Raw genomic sequence first — 25,734 nt, forward strand, 5'->3', positions numbered from 1 at the left:
TTGGATGGGAGGGTTGGATTGGGGGGTTGGGGGGGGTTGGATTGGGGGTTTGGGGGGGTTGGATTGGGGGGTTTGGATGGGGGGGGTTTAGATGGGTGGGTTTGGATGGTTTGGTTTGGATGGGGGGGGTTTAGATGGGGGGGTTTGGATTGGGGGGGTTGGATGGGGGGGTTTAGATGGTTTGGTTTGGACGGGGAGTGTTTAGATAGGGTGGTTGGATGGGGGGTTTTGGATGGAGGGGGTTTGGATGGCGGGGTTTGGATGGGGGGTTGAATGGGGGGTTTGGATGGGGAGGTTTGGATGGGGGGGTTTGGATGGGGGGTCTGGATGGGGGGGTGTTCGGATGGGGCGGTTTCGATGGGGGGTGTTTGGATGGGGGAGTTTGGATGGGGGGTGTTTGGATGGGGGGGGTTTGGATGGGGGGTTTGGGTGGGGGGGTTGGATGGGGGGGTTTGGGTGGGGGGGTGTTTGGATGGGGGGGTTTGGATGGGGGGGATTGGGTGGGGGGGTGTTTGGATGGGGTGCTTGGATGGGGGGGTTTGGGTGGGGGGTGTTTGGATGGGGGATTTGGATGGGGGTTTTGGATGGGGTGGGTTTGGATGGGGGTGTTTGGATGGGGGGGTTGAATGGGGGTGTTTAGATGGGGGTGTTTGGATGGGGCGGATTTGGATGGGCAGGCTTTGGATGGGGGGGTTGAATGGGGGGTTTGGATGGGGAGTTTGGATGGGGGGGTTTGGGTGGGGGGTGTTTGGATGGGGGAGTTTGAGTGGGGGGTTTGGATGGGGTGGTTTGGGTGAGGGGGGTTTGAATGGGGGAGTTTGGATGGGGGGGTTTGGATGGGGGGGGTTTGGGTGGGGGGGTGTTTGGATGGGGGGGGTTTTGGATGGGGGGGTTTGGATGGGGGTTTGGATGGGGGTGTTTGGATGGGGGGTTTGTATGGGGGAGTTTGGATGGGGGAGTTTGGATGGGGGGTTTGGATGGGGGGGGTTTGGATGGAGGAGTTTGGATGGGGGGTTTGGATGGGCAGATTTTCGATGGGGGGGTTTGGATGGGGGTGTTTGGGTGGGGGGGTGTTTGGATGGGGTGGTTTGGATGGGGGGGTTTGGATGGGGGGCGTTTGGATGGGGGGGTTTGGATGGGGGGGTTTGGATGGGGCGGATTTGGATGGTGGGGTTTGGATGGGGGGGTTTGGATGGGGGGGTTTGGATGGGGGGGTTTGGATGGGGGGGTTTGGATGGGGGGGTTTGGATGGGGGGGTTTGGATGGAGGGTTTGGATGGGGGGGTTTGGATGGGGGTGTTTGGATGGGGGAGTTTGGATGGGGGTTTGGATGGGGGGGTTTGGATGGGGTGTGTTTGGATGGGGGGGGCGTTGGATGGGGGATTTGGATGGGGGGTTTGGGTGGGGGGTGTTTGGACGGGGGAGTTTAAACGCGGGGTTTGGATGGGGGGTGTTTGGATGGGGGGTTTGGATGGGGGGTTTGGGTGGGGGAGTGTTTGGATGGGGGGGGTTTGGATGGGGGGTTTGGATGGGGGTGTTTGGATGGGGGGGTTTGGATGGGGGATTTGAATGGGCAGGCTTTGGATGGGGGGTGTTTGGATGGGGGGTTTGGATGGGGGTGTATGGATTGGGCGGATTTGGATGGGGGAGTTTGGATGGGGGGTTTGGATGGGGGTGTTTGGATGGGGGTGTTTGGATGGGGGGGTTTGGATGGGGGGGTTTGGATGGGGCGGATTTGGATGTGGGCGTTTGGATGGGGGGGTTTGAATGGGGGGGTTTGGATGGGGGGGTTTGGGTGGGGGGGGTGTTTGGATGGGGGGGTTTGGATGGGGGGTTTGGATGGGGGGTTTGGATGGGAGGGTTTGGATGGGGGGGTTTGGATGGGGCGGATTTGGATGTGGGCGTTTGGATGGGGGGGTTTGGATGGGGGGTTTGGATGGGGGGGTTTGGATGGGGGGGTTTGGATGGGGGGGTTTGGATGGGGGAGTTTGGATGGGGGGGTTTGGATGGGGTGGGTTTGGATGGGGGGGTTTGGATGGGGGAGTTTGGATGGGGGGGTTTGGATGGGGTGGGTTTGGATGGGGGGGTTTGGATGGGGGGGTTTGGATGGGGGGGTTTGGATGGGGGGGTTTGGATGGGGGGGTTTGGATGGGGGGGTTTGGATGGGGGGGTTTGGATGGGCGGATTTGGATGGGCAGGGTTTGGATGGGGGTGTTTGGATGGGGGTGTTTGGATGGGGGGGTTTGGATGGGGTGGGTTTGGATGGGGGGTGTATTTTCAAATAGCTGGCTCCATGCTATCTCTCGCTCTGTGCAGTGAACGGGATGCGGTGGGATTTGGATAGGAGGGGTTGGGCTGTGTACTTTGTTCAGGGGGTTAGATTCTAGAATCCTTTCGTGCAGGAGGCCATTCAGCCCATCGAGTCTGCACTAACCACAATCGCACCCAGGCCCGATCACCATAACCCCCATGCATTTACCCTAGCTAGTCTGCCTGACATTAAGGGGCAATTTAGCATGGCCAATCCACCTAACCCGCACATCTTTGGACTGAGAGAGAAAACCGGAGCGCCCGGAGGAAACCCACGCAGACAGGGGGAGAACGTGCAAACCCCACACGGTGACCCGAGGCCGGAATTGAACCCGGGTCCTTGTCACTGCAAGGCAACAGTGCTAACCACTGTGCCATTCAGTACAGAAGGCCAAATTGGGGGGGGGGGGGGTTTGACAGTGGGGGTGTATTTTGGTCAGGGGTTTAGGTGGGAAGGGGGTTTGGATGGGAGGGTTGGACAGTAGCGGGGGGTGGTTATGTGGGTATTTTGGACAGCTGCCTAAGTGCTGCCTGTCCTGGCTCTGTGCAGTGGGGTGGGGGAGTTGGTGGTTTGGACAGTGGAGGTGTATTTTGGACAGGGGTTTAGGTGGGGAGGGGGTTTGGTTGGGAGGGTTGGACAGTAGGGGGGGGGGCGGTGGTTATGTGGGTATTTTGGACAGCTGCCTCTCACTCCTGGCACTGTGCGGTGGGGGTTTGGGGGAGTTGAGGATTTGGACAGGGGGATGTATTTTGGACAGGGGTTTAGATGGAGGGGAGGGGATTTTGGATGGGGGGGAGGGGGGTGTTATGTGCGGTGTATTTTCAGACAGCTGCCTCTCTCTCCGCTCCTGACTCTGCTCTGAGCCCAGTCTCGGGTTTCACTCTGAAACTCCACTTGCAGGATCCGGGATTGGGTTTCCCAGGATCCACATCCACTATTTAGGATTTGGGAAGGTGACCTTTCACCGCAAAAATGTGTAGTCCCGGAATGATGACGCTTTTCCGGCCATAGTGCTCCTGAATCTTTGTATTTGGGGCTGAGGAGGGTTTGTGCTGTTGTTGCTGTGGAAGCTGCCAACCTCTGGCAATGTTACAGGTAAATCTCAGTGAGTGCGGGCTGCCCAGCACCCAGTCTGTGTGTGTGTGCATTGCTGCTCTGTGCCCAGTCTGTGTGTGAGCGAGTGCACAGTGTGTGAGCATTGCTGCCCAGCACCCAGTCTGTGTGAGTGCAGTGTGTGTGAGCATTGCTGCTCTGTGCCCAGTCTGTGTGTGAGTGTACAGTGTGAGCATTGCTGCCCAGCACCCAGTCTGTGTGAGTGCAGTGTGTGTGAGCATTGCTGCCCAGCACCCAGTCTGTGTGTGTGTGTGCACAGTGTGTGAGCATTGCTGCCCAGCACCCAGTCTGTGTGTGTGTGTGCACAGTGTGTGAGCATTGCTGCCCAGCACCCAGTCTGTGTGAGTGCAGTGTGTGTGAGCATTGCTGCCCAGCACCCAGTCTGTGTGAGTGCAGTGTGTGTGAGCATTGCTGCCCAGCACCCAGTCTGTGTGAGTGCAGTGTGTGAGCATTGCTGCCCAGCACCCAGTCTGTGTGTGTGAGTGAGAGTTTTAACAACACCAGGTTAAAGTCCAACAGGTTTATTTGGTGGCAAATGCCATTAGCTTTCAAATAAGCTACCAAATAAACCTGTTGGACTTTAACCTGGCGTTGTTAAAACTCTTACTGTGTTTACCCCAGTCCAACGCCGGCATCTCCACATCATTGCTGCCCAGCACCCAGTCTGTGTGTGTGTGAGTGCACAGTTTGTGAGCATTGCTGCTCTGCCCACTGTGTGTGTGAGTGAGCTTTGCTGCTCTGTGCCCAGTGTGTGTGAGAGTGAGCTTTGCTGCTCTGTGCCCAGTGTGTGTGAGAGTGAGCTTTGCTGCTCTGTGCCCAGTGTGTGTGTGAACATTGCTGCTCTGTGCCCAGTGTGTGTGTGAACATTGCTGCTCTGTGCCCAGTGTGTGTGTGAGAGTGAGCTTTGCTGCTCTGTGCCCAGGGCGTGTGAGAGTGAACATTGCTGCTCTGTGCCCAGTGTGCGCGCTAGTCCTTATTGCAGCTTACAGTGTGGGGAAGGTGGAATTGTCAGTGTGGGAATATAGTTTGTGAGTGTGGGGGGTATGGGTTTGTTACTTGGGGGTGTGAGTGGGTTTATGTGTCTGGGGGAACTGGTGCAGCCAGTCTCTGAGTGCGAGCTGACATTGCCATTCGGATATCAGTGAGCTCTCATTCTGTGCTATACTGTGCTGCATTGAGAACACGATTTTCTCCTTTGATGCCGGCAGCACATTGAAGCTTTGGGAAATACAGATTGCTGTGTGAGTGCATAGTCGCGGCTCTCCCTGTGTGTCTGCTCTCTCTCTCCCTCTGTGTCCTTTGCTCACTCTCCCTGCTCGCTCTGTCTCTGTGTCTCTTGCTCTCTCTCCCCCCGTCTGTCTCTCTTGCTCTCTCTCTCTGTGTCTCTTGCTCTCTCTCTCTCTCCCTGTGTCTGTATGTGCTGCTCTCTCTCCCTGCTCGCTCTGTCTCTGTGTCTCTTGCTCTCTCTCCCCCCGTCTGTCTCTCTTGCTCTCTCTCCCTCTGTGTCTGTGTCTCTTGCTCTCTCTCCCTCTGTGTCTGTCTCTTGCTCTCTCTCCCTCTGTGTCTGTGTCTCTTGCTCTCTCTCTCTCCCTGTGTCTGTATGTGCTGCTCTCTCTCCCTGCTCCCTCTGTGTCTGTGTCTCTTGCTCTCTCTCCCTCTGTGTCTGTGTCTCTTGCTCTCTCTCTCTCCCTGTGTCTGTATGTGCTGCTCTCTCTCCCTGCTCCCTCTGTGTCTGTGTCTCTTGCTCTCTCTCTCTCTCTCCCTGTGTCTGTATGTGCTGCTCTCTGTGTCTGCGTATCTGCTCCTTCTCTGCTTCCCCCTCTCTGCACGATGTGATTTATCTCTCTCTCTCTAACCTCTCCATAGCAATGTGTTTAAGGAGCCGCCATATTTCCCAGTGCATCTTTTCTGGGAATATTTGAGACGCCTTTTTTCTTCCTCAGCACCAGATGCAAGAGGGGGAATTGAGTGAAGTTTATATCCTGTAATTACCGCATTGTGTGTGTAGAGAGGGGGTGGGGGGTGAAATTGGGCTAACATCATCCTGTTCAAACCACCGCCCCCGGGTTAAAGACTGAGACCCTCCCGGGTTAAAATCGCGCTGCCATTCGCTGTCTTTACTCTCCGCTGTGGGTGAGGCTTGTACAGCAGCTGTGTGCGGGGACGGCTCACTCAGCCTGGCATTTCCAGCTGCGGGACCTCCCCAGCCGGCCCCAGCGCTGGCAGCAGAGAGGACTGACCCCCCATTCCCCCTTCCCCATTCCAGCTGCCTCCTCCCCAATGGGTACAGAGGGGTCTGGGTTCTCTTTGAACACTAAGTGAATAATGACACCGAGCCTTTCACTAGGGGAACGTACTCGCCACCTCCCCCCCGGGAACTCCAGTTCACATGTATCTGTTCAGGAATGTTACAATCCCATTGCCTGTTCATCCCATTGGATCGTTGCTGATCTGGATCTTAACTCCATTTCCCTGCTCCTGCTCTATTGAAACACAGCCCAGCCAGCACCACTTTGAGGGTTTTGATTCTTCCTCTGGCATCCACAGCTTTTTAGGGATTTTGGTGAGGGGAAAATTCTTTTTCCCTGATATCATTGTGCTGAATGTGTTCTATAAATGCAAGTTTTTTTCGTAAGAGATTTGATTTATTATTGTCAGGTGTGTTAACATACAGTGAAAAGCATTGTTTCTTGTGTGCTATACAGACAAAATATACTGTTCATAGAGTACATAGCGGAGAAGGAAAGAAGAGGGTGCAGAATGTAGTGTTACGGTTACAGATAAACTGATCTTTCTTGTCACCCTAATATATGGTAGGTCAATTCAAAGGTCTAAATTGAGAGGGAAGAAGCTGTTCTTTAGTTGGTTGGTATGTATTTTCAGACTTTTGTACCTTTTTCCCGACGGAAGAAGGTGGAAGAGAGAATGTCCGGGCTGCGTGGGGTCCTTGATTATGCTGGCTGCTTTTCCGAGGCAGCGGGAAGTGTAGACAGAGTCAATGGATGGGAGGCTGGTTTGCGTGATGGACTGGGCTTTGTTCACGACCCTTTGTAGTTTCTTGCGGTCTATTAAAACAAGCCCTGGCTATTCCTGGCAAGAAGAAAACCTGGAACTGGGCTTCTTACCTGGAAGAAGAGAAAATGCAAGCTGCGCCGCTCAAGTTCTTCAAAGGTTTATGTTTGATTAAGAAAGTATATAACAGCTCCTTGTAATCATTCAATCTTGAATATTTTTCAAAATCCTGTGCATCCTTTGTCCGACTGTTGCACTGCATGGTCAGTGAGCAGGAGCCAGACCAAGCTGTGGTACAATCAGAAAGGATGCTTTCTGTGGTGGGAGTCGTAGTGGACATACTGAATTTCCTCAGCCTCCTGAGAAAGTAGAGGCATGAGTGGGCATCCTTAACTATAGCGGTGTGGAGGGAGCAGGCCAGGTTGTTGGTGATCTGAACACCTAGAAACTTGAAGTTCTCAACCATTTCTACTTCATCACTGTTGCTATAGATCGGGGTAATTGTGTCTCTTCTATTCCTTACGATCTCCTCCATTTTACTGACATTGAGGGAGAGATGATTGTTGTCACACCATTTTGTGAAATTACAGTTCTGAGGATAGATTGGAGAGGTTGGGACTGTTCTCCTTGGAGAGGCGAAGGCTAAGAGGAGATTTGATAGACATGTCCTGGGCTGGACATAGTAGACAGGGAGAAACTGTGCCCCCTCGCAAAAGGATCAAGAATGAGACGGCACAGATTTAAACTGATTTGCAAAAGAAGCAGATGTGACAAAAGCTTTTTCACCCAGCGAGTGGTTGGGGTCTGAAATACTCTCCCTGGAAGTGTGGTGGCGGCAGGTTCAATCGAGGCATTCAAGAGGGTGTTGGATGATTATTTGAATAGAAACAATGTGCAGGGGCATGGGGAAAAGGCAGGGGGATGGCATTGAGTCCTGATTCTTGTTTGGTGAGTCGGTGCAGATGGGCTGAATGGTCTCCTTCTGCAATGTAACGATTCTGAGGCTGTATGATATATTCAGTTTTTAAAGAGAACTTTAAGATTGTGCTTCTTTTTTCTGGTTTCCTTCATTAGAGGAAATAATTTCTCTCCTTAAATACCTCTCAATCCAGTCACACTTCAAACCTTCCAAATGAAAGGCAAGCATGCCAGCTTTCTCCAAACTGTCCCTTTACCTCTTTGAGCACAGCATTGTGCTCACCAGCCTACGCTGCAGCCCTTGCATGGTCAGGATCCCCCTCCTGAGGGCTGGTTTCCCCACTGGAGGGAGAGAGGGATGAGGTTTTGGCATTGTGGAGATGGGAATGGGATAGGAGGTATGTATGCCCTTGTGGCTAATGGAATCCCTGAATCCCAACAGGAAGGTTGAAGCTCAGTTGATCCACATTCTCTCTCCTCCTATTGGACAATCAAAGCAGGATTCTGGTTGGTGGATCAATATTTGACCCATCGGTAGGCAGTCTGATTCCAGCATTCAATGATCAACGGCAGCAATATTAAAATGCTGTTTGTCCGAGGAGATTACTTTACAGAATTGTTGGAGAAGAAAGAATTCTGTGTGTACGATGAACAGAATTTGATGCTGCTGCTTTTACACATTTCAGTCCAAAGTTTCCAGTTTAAACTGGGTCACATTCCATACGATGAAACCCTTTTTGTATTGTAGCAGTGAGATCGTGCCATTCTCCTGCACTGATTCTGTATCATTTTCTGGTGACTGTTTGTGACACGAGCCTCTCGCCCACACACTCATCGACCCCTCATTGAGGCCACATCAGCTCAGGACGGGGGGGGGGGGATGCAACAAGCCCTCTTCAGATCAGACCAGACAAATGGGTATAAGTTTTAAAAGTTTATTAGTCACAAGTAAGGCTTACATTAACACTGCAATGAAGTTACTGTGAAATTCCTCTAGTCGCCACACTCTGGTGCCTGTTCAGGTCAATGCACCTAACCAGCTTGTGTTTCAGACTGTGGGAGGAAACTGGAGCACCCGGAGGAAACCCACGCAGACACGGGGGAAAATGTGCAAACTCTGCACAGACAATGATCCAAGCTGGGAATCGAATCTGGGTCCCTGGCGCTGTGAGGCAGCAGTGCTAACCACTGTGCTACCGTGCCATATAGGAGCTGTGACTGGCAATCTCATGTTAGCCTCGGAGAAATTTCTAACACTTGGATGAATCTTCAGATTGCTCTCGAACAGCTTTGGGTTGTAGATTCTCTATGATTGGTTCTGAGCACAATGGGTCATTTATTTTTGAATTTTGCATTTATTTCTGGCTGGCCACTCGACAAGTTTCTTAATAAGGTGTTTGTGTCAGTGACTATTGGGTGAGATTGCAATCTCTCACGTTGTCTGTACAATTTTGACTTGATTTATTATGGTCAGATGTATTGCGATACAGTGAAAAGTATTGTTTCTTGCACGCTATACAGACAAAACATACTGTTCATAGAGAAGGAAATGAGGGTGCAGAATGTAGTGTTACAATCATAGCTAAGGTGTAGAGAAAGATCAGCTTAATGCGAAGTAGGTCCATCCAAAGTCTGATGGCATCAGGGAAGAAGCTGTTCTTGAGTCAGTTGGTACGTGATCTCAGAATTTTGTATCTTTTTCCCGATGGAAGGAGGTGGAAGAGAGAATGTCCATGTGCGTGGGGTCCTTAATTATGCTGGCTGCTTTGCTGAAGCAGCGGGAAGTGTAGACAGACTCAGTGGATGGGAGGCTGGTTTGCGTGATGGACTGGGCTTCATTCACGACCCTTTGTAGTTTCTTGTGGTCTTGGGCAGAGCAGGAGCCATACCAAGCTGTGATACAACCAGAAAGAATGCTTTCTATGTGCATCTGTAAATGTTGGTGAGAGTGGTAGCGGACATGCCAAATTTCCTTAGTCTTCTGAGAAAGTAGAGGTGTTGGTGGGCTTTCTTAACTATAGTGTCGGCATGAGGGGATCAGGACAGGTTGGTGATCTGGACACCTAAAACATGAAGCTCTCGACCATTTCTACTCTTCCCCACTGATATAGATAGGGGCATGTCCTCTACTACGCTTCCTGAAGTTGATGACAATCTCCTTCATTTTGTTGACATTGAGGGAGAGATTATTGTTGCCGCACCAGTTCACCAGATTCTCTATTTCTTTCCTGTACTCTGTCTCGTCATTGTTTGAGATCCGACCCACTACGGTGGCGTCATCAGCCAACTTGAAAATCGAGTTGGAGGAGAATGTGGCCGCACAGTCATAGGTGTATAAAGGGTATAGGTGGATAAGGATTGGCTATTTCTGTCAGGTTAATGAGGGCTGGAGGGGTACCTCGATACGGTGTTTAGTGGGAAAAGCACTGGCGGACCCAAACAGACACAGAACCACCAGATTTGTGGGTGACAAGAGTTACCCCCATTGCGATTGGGATATCTGGGTAATAGCCCTTTCAAAGGAGGGTTGGCTCAGAATTTGGAGGAGTGCCATTTGATCTAATCTATGTCATTACTCCCAGTGAGAACCTCCAACCACTTAAATAATTCCAGAGTTTCAGACACCAATTTCTTGCTCAGCTCCACCAGGGTGATAGAGAGAGATGATATAGGTTCTATGGAGAAAAAGGTTGAATCCATTTGGGTGGAAATTAGAAATAGTAAAGGAGAAAAAGTCACTGATAGGCGTAGTCTAGAGGCCACCAAATAATGACATCATGGTGGGGTGAGAAATAAACAAAGAAATAACTGATGCATGTAAAACTGGTACAGCAATTATCATGGGGGATTTTAATCTACATGTCGATTAGTCAAACCAGGTCAATTGAGGCAGCCTTGAGGAAGAGTTCATAGAATGTATCCGCGATAGCTTCCTCGAACAGTAACATTATGAAGGGAATAGATAAGATGGAAGCAGGGAGGTTTTTTCCACTGGCGGGTGAAATTAGAACTAGGGGGCATGGCCTCAAAATAAGAGGGAGCAGATTTAGGTCTGAGTTGAGGAGGAACTTCTTCACACACACGGTTGTGAATCTGTAGAATTCTATGCCTAGTGAAGCAGTTGAGGCTATCTTGTTGAATGTTTTTAAGGCAGAGATAAACAGATTTTTGATCAGTAAAGGAATTAAGGGTTATGGTGAGCAGGCGGGTGAGTGGAACTGAGTCCACGAAAAGATCAGCCATGATCTTATTGAATGGCGGAGCAGGCTCGAGGGGCCTGATGGCCTACTCCAGCTCCTAGTTCTTGTGTTCCATTCAACATGTTGGCCATCCTGTGAAGAGCCTCTTTCCTTTCAGCCCTTCATTTGATTTTGAGCCTGTGCTTTCCACTCTGTGGACAAGCTTGAGTTTGAGGACAGGGCACCTGAGGAAGCTTCTCGCAATCTGGCTTTCCAGCCTGTAGAAATAACTCCTGAACAATCGGTAACGATGAAGCAAAATATCCTGGATGCTAGCAATTGGAACTAAAGACCGAAAATGCTGACAATACTCAGCATGTCTGGCAGCATCTGTGGAGAGAGAAGCTGTGTTAACCTTCAGGTTTCATCAGAACTTGGCACAAGTTGTTTACTGACCTGGAATGTCAACTCTTTCTCTCTCCACAGACTTGCTGAGTATTTCTGGCAATTTCTTTTGGGACATATTTTATTAATTCAATCATGGGATGTGGATGTCGCTGGCTAGGCCAGCATTTAATTCCCATCCCTAATTGCCATTGACAAGGTGGTGGTGAGCTGCCTTCTTGAATTGCTGAAGTCCCTGGAGGTGTCGTTACACTCACAATGCGGCTAGGGAGGGAGCGACAGTGAAGGGACGGCCGATATATTTCTAAGTCCGGATGGTGAGTGACTTGGAGGGGAACCTCAAGGTGGTGGTGTCCCCATGTATCTGCTGCTCTTGCCCTTCTGGACTGTAGAGTTTGTGCATTTATAAGGTGTTGTCAAAGGAACCTTGAGCTTCTACAGTGCATCTTGTAGGTGGCACACACGGCTGCCACTGGTGGAGGGAGTGGATGTTTAAGCTAGTGGGTAACATGCCAGGCTGCTTTGTCCTGGATGGTGTTGAGCTTCTTGAGTGTTGTTGAAGCTGAACTCATCAAACGGAGTGTATTCCATCACACATGTGCCTTGTGGGTGGTGGCTATTACACCGAGTGGGAGACATGTGGCTTGTGTTTGGTGAAGTGGACCGGAGTGACCAGACCTCAGGGATTCTGGGTGGCTGGTCAATGTGTGAAGAATGCCGATGATAATTCCTGATGTGAAGTAGATGAGCTGTGAGGAAATATTGGAAAGGTCTGAGCCACACGGCCTTCAAAGAAGAAGGCCGATCACCACAGTGAAGGAAAGACTTCAATGTGGGCCACAAAATATTAAATCACAATGTTTGAGAAAACACCATGAAATCTGGGCCAGATAACAATAACTGGAACTGTCAGAGGCAACTATTTGGCAGAATTGTTTTAGTGAGATGGTAAATGTTTGGGACAAGTAGAGACCGGGATATTAAGAGTGTTGTGGATGTTGGAGGAGCTGGAGTCCCTTGGGTTTCGATGGGAGATTCAGTCATTTGAAGGGAGTGGTTTTGTTGGCATGTTCAGTTTGGATAAGGCAGGGATGGAGCTCAGTGAGAGAGTTAGTGTGTTTCAGAGTTAGGGGCCAGGACTTTTCAGATGGTGGGGTTACCCTTCCTGCCGTCCAGAGAATTGTTGGGGATCACGTAGATGCCAATCCATCGAGCGTTCATTGGCTGAGGTGGGATTTCCACCCCTCATGGTTGCGGGGGGGGTGAAAACGAAGCCCCAACACGGATTCTGATTGGCCAACAGCACTTGCTCCCCTGCAGCGCCAGAAGCTGCAGTCGACCGCACCGAAACTGCAAGCACTCCCCAGAATCCAAGTCCCCGGAGTCCAGGATCAGGTAAGTTTGGGGTTCTCAGGGTGGGGAGGATAGGTGAGGCCTGCAGGGTGTGGTGTGCACAGAGGGGGACTGTGGTGATAGGATCTTATGGAGGGAGCACCTGATGTTAAAAGGGGGCTGCTAATGGAAGCACCTTAACCCAATTTAATTTTGGCCTTCCTCGGATTGCAATGGGATCTTGATCAATTGGGCCAGTGAGCTGACGAATGGCAGATGGAGTTTAATTTAGATAAATGCGAGGTGATGCATTTTGGTAGATTGAACCGGGGCAGGACTTACTCAGTTAATGGTAGGACGTTGGGGAGAGTTACAGAACAAAGAGATCTAGGGGTACATGTTCATAGCTCCTTGAAAGTGGAGTCACAGGTGGACAGAGTAGTGAAGAAGACATTCAGCATGCTTGATTTCATTGGCCAGAACATTGAATACAGGAGTTGGAGCGTCTTGTTGACGTTGTACAAGACATTGGTACGGCCACACTTGGAATACTGTGTACAGTTCTGGTCACCCTACTATAGAAAGGATATTATTAAACTAGAAAGAGTGCAGAAGAGATTTACTAGGATGCTACGGGGACCTGATGGTTTGAGTTATAAGGAGAGGCTGGATAAACTGGGACCTTTTTCCTCTGGGGTTGTTCTCCCTGGAAAGACGGAGGATGAGGGGTGACCTAATAGAGGTGTATAAAATTATGAAAGGCATAGATAGGGTGAACGGTGGGAAGCTTTTCCCCAGGTCGGTGGTGACGTTGACGAGGGGTCATAGGTTCAAGGTGAAGGGGGGGAGGTTTAACACAGATATCAGACGGACATATTTTACACAGAGGGTGGTGGGGGCCTGGAATGCGCTGCCAGGCAAGGTGGTGGAGGCGGACACACTGGGAACGTTTAAGACTTATCTAGACAGCCATATGAACGGAGTGGGAATGGAGGGATACAAAAGAATGGTCTAGTTTGGACCAGGGAGCAGCGCGGGCTTGGAGGGCCGAAGGGCCTGTTCCTGTGCTGTATTGTTCTTTGTTCTCTGGAGCGTAGGAGGCTGAGGGGTGATCTTTTGAGGTCTATAAAATAATGAGGGGCATAGATCAGCTAGATAGTCAATATATTTTCCCAAGGGTAGGGGAGTCTAAAACTAGAGGGCATAGGTTTAAGGTGAGAGGGTCCAGAGGGGCAATTTTTTCACACAGGGTGGTGAGTGGCTGGAACGAGCTGCCAGAGGTAGTAGTAGAGGCGGGTACAATTTTGTCTTTTAAAAAGCATTTGGACAGTTACATTGGTAAGATGGGTATAGAGGGATATGGGCCAAACGCAGGCAATTGGGATTAGCTTAGGGGTTTTAAAAAAAAAGGCGGTATGGACAGTTTGGGCTGAAGAGCCTGTTTCCATGCTGTAAACCTCTATGACTCTATACCTTGGTACTTTTCTCACCAGCCTGAAAAATGGCCATTTAGGGGCCTGAATTGGGGCAGGAATGGTATGAAATTGTGGAGAGGCTGAGGCAGGCGGGAGCCCATCCTAGAAATTATGCACTCACCTCCCACAAGTGGGGAAGAATCATAGAATCCTACAGTGCAGAAAGAGTCCATTCGGCTCATCGAGTCTGCACCAACCACAATCCCACCCAGGCCCTATCCACATATCCCTACATATTTACCCTCTAACCTATGCATCCCAGGACACTAAGGGGCAATTTAGCACAGCCAATCAACCTAGCCCGCACATCTTTGGACTGTGGGAGGAAACCGGAGCACCCGGAGGAAACCCACGTAGACACGAGGAGAATGTGCAAACTCCACACAGTCAGTGACCGAAGCCAGGATTCGAACCCAGGTCCCTGGAGCTGTGAAGCAACAGTGCTAGCCACTGTGCTACCGTGCCGCCCAGAGGAGAATCCTTCAAAGGGAGACAGTGGGCAGAATGGCATGCTCTGTCCTTATGCCCTGTGTGTTAACTGAGGTAGTGGAGACACACTGTTTAACAGAGGGATCCAGAGAATGAGATGTGGAGACGATTGCAGCCCATTTCAGCCCAGGTTTGCCTTGACTTTGCACATTGTATTCTTAAATCAGAATATAACGGATCAGTGTGCAGATTACTACAATATGCTGCAATACCTATCGGCAGATAATATTTCAGCATGAAATAATCGTGTGTTCATGGGATCCGTGTAAGCCAGCAGCAAGCCAGTTTAACATTTGGTGTGAAAGGCAGCATCTCTGACAGTGCAGCACACCCTCAGCACTGAACTCCGGGTTCCTGCAGTGGAATTTGAACCCACAACCTTCCCCCTCTGAGTTGAGTGCTATCCGCAACATCGGAATCTGGTTGGAGAACAGTTTTGGTCCTTGGCATTTGGCCAAGGGTGCCGATATGTAATCTATCAGGCAGGGTCATTGTCACTGGGATAGGCAGGGATGAGGATCTTTGGCAGTTAGAATCTAAAATGGTTGTGGTTCTGACTGAACTAGACACGATTTGGAAGCAAAATACCACAAATCTGAAGTAAGAACAGAATATGCTGGAAAAGCTCAACAGGTCCGACACGATCGGCGGTCAGTCACCTTTCATCAGAAGGGTCCAATTCTGGGCATAGCCTGTTAAGAAGGACGTCAAGACCTTGGAGAGATATTGTACAGAGGAGACTCATACGAAAGGTCCCAAGGATTAGCTACATGGAGAGACTGGAGAATATTTTTTGATTTGGTTTTATTATTGTCACATGTATTGGGATTCAGTGAAAAGTATTGTTTCTTGCGCACTATACAGACATAGCATACCGTTCATAGAGTACAGAGGGAGAAGGAAAGGAGTGCAGAATGTCGTGTCACAGTCATAGCTAGGGTGTCGAGAAAGATCTGCTTACTATAAGGTAGTTCCATTCAAAAGTCTGACGGCAGCAGGGAAGAAGCTGTTCTTGAGTTGGTTGATACGTGACCTCAGACTTTTGTATCTTTTTCCTCACAGAAGATGGTGGAAGAGAGAATGTCCAGGTTGCGTTGGGTCCTTGATTATGCCGGCTGCTTTTCCAAGGCAGCAGGAAGTGTAGATGGAGTCAATGGATGGGAGGCTGGTTTGAATGATGGACTGGGCTGCATGCACAACCCTTTGTAGTTTCTTGCGGTCTGGGACAGAGCAGGAGCCATACCAAGCTGTGATACATTTTTGTTGTATTATTTTTTACTAGTGTCACAAGTAGGCTTACATTAACACTGCAATGAAGTTACTGTGAAAATCCCCTAATCCCTTAAAAGAGGCCACACTCCGGCACCTGTTTGGGCACACACACAGAATTTAGCATGACCAGTGCGCCTAACCAGCATGCCTTTTGGACTGTGGGAGGAAACCCATGCAGACACGGGGAGAACATGCAGACTCCGCACAGACAGTGGTCCAAGCCGGGAATTGAACCTGGGTGCCTGGAGCTGTGAGGCAGCAGTGCTAACCACTGTGCCACCATGCCGCTAGAAAGGATGCTTTCAATGGGGCATCTGTAAAAGTTGGTGAGAGACATAGCGGACATGTCAAATTTCCTTAGCCTCCTGAGAAAGTAGAGGCGTTGGTGAGCTTTCTTAACTATAGTGTTGGCATGGCGGGGACCAGGACAGGTGGCTGGTGAATATGAATGTGGGGTTCTGTGTGGAGAGAGAGTTTTTAGGGGAGATTTAATCGGTGTTCAAAAATCCAAAGGTATTTTTTATGGAGTATTTGCTGGCAGGAGATTTGATAACCTGAGGTCATGGATTTAAGATAATTGACAATAGAATCCAGAGTAATGTGAACAATATTTTTAAGGCGTGGTTTGTGATCTGGCACATTCTGCTTGAAAAGATGGTGGAAACAGATTCAATAGCTACAGAAATGAAACAACTGCAGGGATGGAGCAGGGGACTGAGGCGAATTGGAGAACTTTATTCAAGAGACAGAGAAGGTGCAATGGGCCATGTATCTTGGTTCAGTGCTACCTCGTCCTCTGATCATCCCGCCTGCTTTGTGAATGAAAGTATAATCCAGCGCAGTATTCTTTCACATCATTCTTGTGGTTACAAAGCGGCTAGACTAAACTTTCAGGTTCTTCTGGTCTTTACTTGGCGTTGCTGCAGCAAGTGTGAACACCCCAGGGTGGTTCTGCAACATTCCTGATGATAGTTCCAGGTGAACCGCAAGCCCTCCTCTTGCCAGAGAATGGATTTTGCCCACAGTATAACTAACCATGGCATGAAAGGGGCAAAGCTTTTGAGCTGGCTGTCCAGAGTGGCGCACACAGACATGAATGAGCTCCGCAGAACTGTGTCTGTTCAGGAATGTCCTTCACCTTTGTGATTTGCTGGTTTGTCCTGTTTAGAATGAATCTGTTTGCAGCGGGCAGTTTCTTCACTGGGAGGGTGAACCTAGCATCAAGGTCTTTTTCTGCCAACCACTTGGAACTTCTGCAAATTCGTGGGAAGAAGATTTAAACTTGATGCGCGGTCCACAAATCTCCTGTGGCATGTTCCTAAATCGGCCACAGAGAGAGGAAAAGCATCACACATCTGTTCTCCGCGCTGTGGGGAATGCTGGAGTGCCCTTCCCCCACTAATTGTTTTGCAATCTACAGTATCTCAGAGGGATTGTTTCTTCCTTTCCTTGTCTAACTGCAGGGATTTGGGCGTACAATCCAGGCCGAGTCCCTGGGCCCAGTGCCGAGGGAGTTCTGCACTGCTGCAGCTGCAGTCTTTCAATGAAACCACGACCCCCCCCCCCCCCCCTCCCCGCCCACCCCTCCAATCTGCCCCTTGAACCGATTTAGAAGATGCGGCTATCTGAATACAAGCCAGTTCTTGATGGTGTCCTGGGCAGCCATTGGTGGGTCAATACTCGATGGAGTGGACGGATGTAGAGAGGATGTTTTCACGAGTGAGAGAGACGAGAACTCGAGGGCACAACCTCCGAGTGAAGAGACGCTCCTTTAAAACTGAGATAGAAACAGATAGGAGCAGGAGGAGGCCATTCGGCCCTTCAAGTCTGCTCCCCCATTCATCACAGTCATGGCTGATCGTCCAACTCAATAGCCTAATCCTGCTTTCTCCCCATAACCTTTGATACCATTCGCCCCAAGTGCTATATCCAGCCGCCTCTTGAATACATTCAATGTTTTGGCATCAACTACTTCCTGTGGTAATGAATTCCACAGGCTCACCGCTCTTTGGGTGAAGAAATGTCTCCTCACCTCCGTCCTAAATGGTCTACCCTGAATCCTCAGACTGTGACCCCTGGTTCTGGACTCCCTGACCATCGGGAACATCCTCCCTGCATCTACCCTGTCTAGTCCTGTTAGAATTTTATAAGTCTCTATGAGATATCCCCCTCATTCGTCTGAACTCCAGCAAAAACAATCCTAACCTAGTCAATCTCCTTCTCACACATTCGCCATCCCCGGAATCAGCCTGGTAAACCTTCACTGCACTCCCTCGAGAGCAAGAACATCCTTCCTCCGAAAAGGAGACCAAAACTGCACACAATACTCTAGATGTGGCCTCACCAAGGCCCTGTATAATTGCAACAATGATGTGGAGATGCCGGCGTTGGACTGGGGTGAACACAGTAAGAAGTCTCACAACACCAGGTTAAAGTCCAACAGGTTTATTTGGTAGCAAATAAACCCGTTAGACTTTAACCTGATGTTGTGAGACTTCTTACTGTAATTGCAACAACACATCCCTGCTCCCGTACTCAAAACCTCTCGCAATGAAAACCAACATGCCATTTGCCGCCTTTACTGCCTGCTGCCCCTGCATGCTTACCTGCAGCGACTGGTGCACAAGGACACCCAGGTCCCGCTGCACACTCCCCTCTCCCAATTTACAGCCATTAGGGTATATGAGGAGGAATTTCTTCAGGTGGTGAATCAGTGGAACTCATTGCCACAGAGGGCTGTGGAGGCCAGGTCACTGTCTTTAAGACGGAGATAGATAGGTTCTTGATCAATAAGGAGATCAAGGGTTGTGGGGAGAAGGCAGGAAAATGTGGATGAGAATCATGTCACCATGATTGAATGGCGGAGCAGACTCGATGGGCCGAATGGCCCAATTCTGCTCCTGTATCTTATGGTGAGTGTGTCAGAACTCAGAACTTAGACCATAAGATATAGGAGCAGAATTAGGCCATTCGGCCCATCCAGTCTGCCCCACCATTCAGTTATGGCTGATACGTTTCTCAACCCCTTGGTCACTGTCCCTCAACTATTTCAATGTCCGTCTAAACTTCACGGCTAATTTTGATGTCAATCCCTGTAAAACGGATAGCAAAATCAGGACTCCAAACGTGGAGAATGAGATTTCACAAAGAGCAGGCAAGGGATGTGATCAGTGAACCGAGTTTCTGTGGTGAAGATTGAGAAATAAATGTTTAGTAGCACCAGGAAAATTAATTTTCTCTTCTTGAAAAAGGCCAGGAGATCTTCTCCTCCAACCCAGAGGCTGGTTAACCTTTGGGGTGAAATATTAAACCGAGCTCCCACCTGCCCTCCCTCCCAGGCGTCCTGGCCTATATTTATTCCTCAATTGACAAAGCTAAAAATGGATTAACTGATCATGTTTCTGTTTGTGGGAGCTTGCTGTGCACAAGTTGTTGGTTGCGTTCCCTACACAATAGCAGTGACTACACCTCCAAAATAACTTCCTTGTCCAGAGGTTGCGAAAGGTGCTGCATAACGGCACGGTGGTTAGCACCGCTGCCTCACTGCGCCAGAGACCCGGGTTCAATTCCGGCCTTGGGTGACTGCCTGTGTGCAGTCTGAATGTTCTCCCCATGTGTGCGTGGGTTTCTCCGGTTTCATCTCTCAGTCCAAAAGACGTGTGGGTTAGGTGGATTGGCCATGCTAAATTGTGGCTTAGTGTCAGAGGGATTAGCAGGGTAAATACATGGGGTTACGGAGATAGGGCCTGGGTAGGATTGCTGCTGGTGCAGGCTCGATGGGCCAAATGGCCTCCTTCTGCATTGTAGGGATTCTATGATTGTATGAAATGCAAGTTTTTCTTTTCTTAACAATTGATTTGATATGATTTATTATTGTTACATGAATTGGGATCAAGTGCAAAGTACTGTTTCTTGCGCACGATACAGAAAAATCGTACTGTTCATAGAGTACATAGGGGAGAAGGAAAGGAGAGCATGCAGGATGTGGTGTTGCAGTTACCAATAGGATGTAGAGAAAGATCAGCTTAATATGTGATACCACCATTCAAAGTCTGATGGCAGCAGGGAAGAGGCTGTTCTTGAGCCGTTTGGTAAGTGTTTTCAGACTTTTGTATCTTTTTCCCGACAGAAGAAGGTGGAAGAAAGTATGTCTGGGATGCATGGCGTCCTTGATTATGCTGGCTGCTTTTCCGAGGCAGCGAGAAGTGTCAATGGATGGGAGGCTGGTTTGAGTGATGGACTGGGCTTCATTCACGACCCTTTGTAGTTCCTTGTGTCTTGGACAGAGCAGAAGCCATACCAAACTATGATACAAGCAGAAAGGATGCTTTCTATGATGCATCTGTAAAAATTGGTGAGAGTCGTAGTGACATGTTTCGAAATGTAAAAGTACCCGGACATTGGGAATTCTGTATAATGGGGAATATTTATTGGATTTTTGAATTTCTGTTTGCTTTGATAATGTCCTTTCTTACTTTGGGACATTTAACTGCAGCACTCCTGAATGGTGTCTCATCTTCTTCCATATGTACTCTTGAAGTTAATTGAAATTCTATTCATAACCGATTAACCAGTGCATTAACCTTTCACCCCTCTGCTCTCTGACCTACATTGGCTCCCAGTTAAGCCACTCCTTTATTTTAAAATTCTTACTCCTATTTCTAAATCCTTCCATGGCCTCCCTCATTCGCTATCTCTGCAAACTCCTCCAGCCTCACAACCTCTTGAGTGCTCTGGACTGTTGAGCATTTCTGATTCGATTCACTTCCCTATTGCTGGTTAAGGCGCGTGGAAATTCGGAATTCCCTCTCGAAGCCTTTCTGCCTCCCCATCTCCCTTCCAGCTGCTCTCTGATCAAACTTTTGGATCTCTGCCCCAGAAGCCGGTGTCAAATTCTATTTGATAGCACTCTTGTGAACGGCCATTCAACATGGTAAAGCTGCTAAATACAAGTTCATAGGATCATACAAACCCTACTGTGCAGAAGGAGGCCATTCAGCCCATCGAGCCTGCACTGACAACAATCCCACTTAGGCCTTAACCCCGTAACCCACATATTTTCCCCGCTAATCCCTCTAACCTATGCAAACCGGGATACTAAGGGGCAATTTAGCATGGCCAATGAAAATAACCTGCATATGTTTGGAGTGTGGGAGAAAACAGGAGCACCTGGAAGAAACCCACGCAGACATGAAGAACGTGCAGACTCCACACAGACAGTGACCCAAGCCGGGAATTGAACCCAGGTCCCTGGCGCTCTGAGGCTGCAGTGCTGACCACTGTGCCTCCGTGTCGCCCCCTTGTCAGAATAAATCCAAGTTGTTGTTGTTGTTGTATATAGCAAGCATCTAAAGAGTTAAGGGAAAGAGAGTAGAATTCAATGACCCACTTCACCAGAGGTGAGTTTGGAAGTGGGCGGGTGGACACTTTTCTGCCAATTTAAACCCAGGGCATGAAGGCCTGGACGCTAATTGAGGCCCTTGAACAAGCAATTAATGCCTGATAGACACTTAATGCCACCTTGGAGGAGGCATTGAGGGGCTCCCACCGGCAGGCAAGATTCCCGCCATAAGCATTAAAACCCACTCAGAATGTCTTGTGCGAGGCAACACTGGAAGTGTAACCATGTGAGAAAGCACATTACAACAGGCAAACAATGCCATCTGCTTGGGATTAAGCATTGATGGAAACCCTTGTTCAGATTTAGAATGTCCTAATCCCCCATGGAATATCCCGAACTCTTCTGCCCTGATCCTAATTCACACCATGTCCTGTCTATCCTTTGATTGTTCATCTGCACTGGCTCCGAGTTAAAATTCCCATCAACTCCGAGTTAAAATTCCCATCGCTATGTGCCAAACCCTCAGTGTCTTAACCCCTCACCATCGCTGTCATTTCCCAGCCCAGCAAACAATGTTCTCTCTGGGTTTTTTTTGGAAGTTGGCAGGCGATTTTGTTTTAAGATGTGGAGATGCCAGCGTTGGACTGGGGTTGGGCACAGTAAGAAGTCTCACAACACCAGGTTAAAGTCCAACAGGTTTATTTGGAATCACGAGCTTTCGGAGCACTGCTCCTTCCTCAGGTGAGGAAGTCCTTGACTCGCCTGATGAAGGAGCAGTGCTCCAAAAGCTCATGATTCCAAATAAACCTGCTGGACTTTAACCTGATTTTGTTTGAGTGAGTGGTCCCTTTAACTTTGATTGAGTGGTAAATTGAAGGGTTCGTGCAGAGACCTTTATGTTGCTACATGGTCAGACCACTGAGAGGGAACATTAATGCAACCCTCTCAGATCTGTGCTTGTTTCATTCTGATCTCTTTGTTGAAATCCACCATGAGCGACCTTGCTTCACCCCTCTTTCAAACTGACCTCCCACCAAGCGTTTGGTCAGCTGTCCTTGTATCTCCTGATGTGATTTGGTGTCAAATGATGTTCCTCTGAAGTGTCTCGGGGTGTTTCACTCTGCTGGAGGCACTTGGGAAACACGCTTTGTCCACCTGGCCTTGTTGAGTTTTGACCTCCTTCATTACAAGAGGAGTGTTGAATTTGTGGAGGTTGGCTCATTGCTGAATTGAGAAGATCATAAGATGATTGAATTTTACAGTCGGTTAAAGGAGAGAAGAGGGGGGTCCAAGACTGAGTATTTTTAAACTTAAGAGCAATAATGTGGGAATGTGAGAAGAGCAAGTTAAAGTGAACTGGGAATGAGGTTAAGGGATAGGTCAAGAGGGTATTTCAGAATAAACGGAATAGATACGTCCCAACAAAATAGCAAACATCCATGAGGAGGATCGATCATCGTGGTTAACTAAAAAAGTGAAAGGTAGCATCAGACTTAAAGTTTGTGCAAAGATATTTGGTAATTCAGAAGATTGGACAGAATATTTTTTTAGTCATTCATAGGATATGGGCGTCGCTGGCTGGCCAGCATTTATTGCCCATCCCTAGTTGCCTGAGGACAGTTGAGAGTCAACCACATTGCTGTGAGTCTGGAGTCACATGTCAGTCAAACCATGTAAGGGTGGCAGATTTCCTTCCCCAAAGGACATTAGTGAACCAGATGGGTTTTTCTGACAATCGACAATGGTTTCAAAATCATCAGCAGATTCTTAATTCCAGATCTTTTTTATTCAATTCAAATTCCACCATCTGCCATGGTGGGATTTGAACCTGAGTCCGCAGAACATTAGATTTAGAATGAGATGTGCAGGTTAGGTTGATTGGCCAGGTTAAAAATTGCCCCTTAGAGTCCTGAGATGCGTAGGTTAGCGGGTAAATATGTGGGGGTAGGGTGGGATTGTGGTCGGTACAGACTCGATGGGCCGAATGGCCTCCTTCTGCACTGTAGGGTTTCTATGATTAGCTGAGTTTCTGATTGAAAGTCGAGCGTTAATACCAGTAGGCCATCGCCTTCCCTGTATATAAAGAACAGCAAATAATGACAAGAAGAGGGAAAAATTAGGGTACGAGAGAACGATGGCTAGAACTATGAAGACGGATAGCAAGAGTTTCTAGAGATATTTAAATAAGAAAAGTGAGTGGCCCGATAGTCAGTGCGTCTGGGCAATTCATGACGGAATATAATGAGATTGGCAGATAAATTGAACATGTATTTTACATCGATCCTCACTGTAGAGGATACAAATAACATCCCAGAAATAGCTGTAAATCAGGGAATTGAAGGGAGGGAGGAACTCGGGGAAATTGCAGTCACCAGGAAGTAAGTGAGATTGATAAATTGTTGGGGCTTTGGGCTGACAGATTCCACGTCCTGATGGACTTCTTTCTAGGTCTGAAAGGAAATGTCTAGTGAGCTCGCTGATGCATTGGCTTTAATTTTCTAAAATTCCTTGGATTTGGGGAAGATGCCATTAGATTGGAAGATATTAAATGCTAACTCCTTTATTCAGAAAGGGAGGGAGACAGGAAACTACAGGCCAGTCTATAGACAGATTCTACAAACTCTGGAATGGTTCCTACAGACTGGAGGGTAGTTAATATAACCCCACTATTGAACAAGGGAGGTAGAGAGAAAACAGGGAATTATAGACCAGTCAGCCTGTCGTTGGTAGTGGGGAAAATTCTAGAATCCATTATTGAGGATTTTATAGAAAAACACCTGGAAAACACTGACAGGATTGGAGAGAGGCAGCATCGGTTTATGGAGGGGAAATCATGCTTGACAAATCTACTGGAATTGTTCGAGGATGTAACTAGCAGAGTTGATCAGGGGGAGCTAGTAGATGTGGTTTATTTGGACTTTCGGAAGGCTTTTGACAAAGTCTCTCATAAGAGATTAGCGTGTAAAGTTAAAACCCTTTGGGATTGGGGGTAGTGTACTGAGATGGATAGAAAATTGGCTGGCAGACAGGAACAAAGTGTAGGATTAAATGCGTCTGTTTCCAGATGCAGGCAGTGACTAGTGGGTACCACAGGGATCAGTGCTGGGACCCCAGCTATAGTGGGCGGCACAGTGGCACAGTAATTAGCATTATTGCCTCATAGTGTCAGGGACCATGATTCAATTCCAGCCTCTGGTAACTTTGTGTGGAGTCTGCACAGTCTCCCCATGTCTATGCGGGTTTTCTTTGGCTGCTCTGGTTTCTTCCTCCTGTCCAAACATGTGCAGGTTAGGTGGATTGGCCATGCTCAGTTGTTCCTTAGTGTCAGGGAAATTAGTAGATTAAATACATGGGGTTATGGGGATAGGGCCTGGGTGGGATTGTTGTCGGTGCGGGCTTGATGGGCCGAATGGCCTCTTTCTGCACAGCAGAAATTCTACGATTCACCAGGAGAGGGGAATGTACAACAAGACCTGGGTGCCCTCGTACACCAGTCGCTGAAGGTAAGCATGCAGGTGCAGCAGGCAGTGAAGAAGGCAAATGGCATGTTGGCCCTCATAGAGAGAGGATTTGAGTGCAGGAACAGGATGCCTTGCTGCAATTATACAGGGCCTTTTTGAGGCCACACCTGGGATACTGTGTGCAGTTTTAGTCTCCTTATCTGAGGAAAGATGTTCTTGCTATAGAGGGAGTGCAGAGAAAGCTTATCAGACTGATTCCTGGGATGACAGGACTATGTATGAGGAGAGGTTGAGTCAGGTTGGATTGTATTCATTGGGGTTCAGGAGAATGGGGGGGGGGGGGGGATTCTTATAGAAACCGATAAAATTCTAACGGGGCTAGTCAGGGTAGAAGCAGGAAGAATGTTCCCGATGGTGGGGGAGTCCAGAACCATGGGTCACAGTCTGAGGACACATGGTAGATCCTTTAGGACTGAAATGGCGAGACATTTCTTCACCTAGAGAGTGGTCAGCCTGTGGAATTCACTGCCACAGAAAGTAGTTGAAACCAAAACATTACATGTTTTCAAGAAGGAGTTAGGAGCTCTTGGGGCTAAAGGGATCGAAAGATATGGGGGGGAAAATGGGAACAGGTCACTGAGATGATCAACCATGATGATCATGAATGGTGGAGCAGGCTCAAAGGGCCGAATGGCCTCCTCATGCTCCTATTTTCTATGTTTTTATCATGGGGAAAATATTAGAAGCCATTATTAAAGATGTTATAGCAGGGCACTTGGAAAAATTCAAGAAAAATTCAAGGTCCGAAGATGTGCGGGTTAGTTTGATTGGCCATGCTAAAATTGCCCTTAGTGTCCTGAGATGCGTAGGTTAGAGGGATTAGTGGGTAAAATATATAGGGGTATGGGGGTAGGGCCTGGGTGGGATTGTGGTCGGTGCAGACTCGATGCAGGAGCAGCTGTTCCCCTTAGTTGAAGGGTCAGATACAAAGGGCATGGGTTCAAGGTGGATAGGAATTTTTGGGGGGATGTGAGGAAAAACATTTTTACCCAGAGGGTGGTGACGGTCTGGAATGCGCTGCCTGGGAGGGTGGTGGAGGTGAGTTGCCTCACATCCTTTAAAAAGTAGCTGGATGAGCACTTGGCACATCATAACATTCCAGGCTATGGGCCAAGTGCTGGCAGATGGGATTAGGTGGGAGTTCCAGTGTTTCTCCCATGTTGGTACAGGCGCAATGGGCTGAAGGGACTCTTCTGCATGGTATGATTCTATGTGGGCACAATCTGCTCTTTGTTGGCTGCATTGAAGTTGGCACTGGGAGAGACTTGGTACCAGAAGGATTGAGCCTGGCATTTGGCGAGTGGTTCAGTTCTGTGTTCAGATCGCTGTGGAATTAACTGCTATGATGTGTTGTCTTTTCAAAGCTT

The 25,734-nt window shown here is 48.7% G+C and overlaps 1 protein-coding gene across 3 annotated transcripts in view; it reads left to right on the forward strand.

The window, feature by feature from the left end:
- Positions 1-3,273: 3,273 nt before the first annotated feature.
- LOC144480588 (talin-2) overlaps positions 3,274-25,734 on the forward strand; it is a 410,923-nt gene continuing 388,462 nt past the window's right edge. For 2 of the 3 annotated variants that reach the window (XM_078200210.1, XM_078200216.1), the window contains exon 1: positions 3,274-3,405. The gene's annotated coding sequence lies outside the window, so the exon portion shown is untranslated. Of the gene's footprint in view, positions 3,406-4,647; positions 4,665-25,734 lie in introns of those variants that run through there. The other variant, XM_078200214.1, reaches the window with a different exon arrangement.

The sequence above is a fragment of the Mustelus asterias genome, chromosome 29 (genome assembly GCF_964213995.1).
Source record: "Mustelus asterias chromosome 29, sMusAst1.hap1.1, whole genome shotgun sequence".
NCBI lineage: Eukaryota > Metazoa > Chordata > Chondrichthyes > Carcharhiniformes > Triakidae > Mustelus > Mustelus asterias.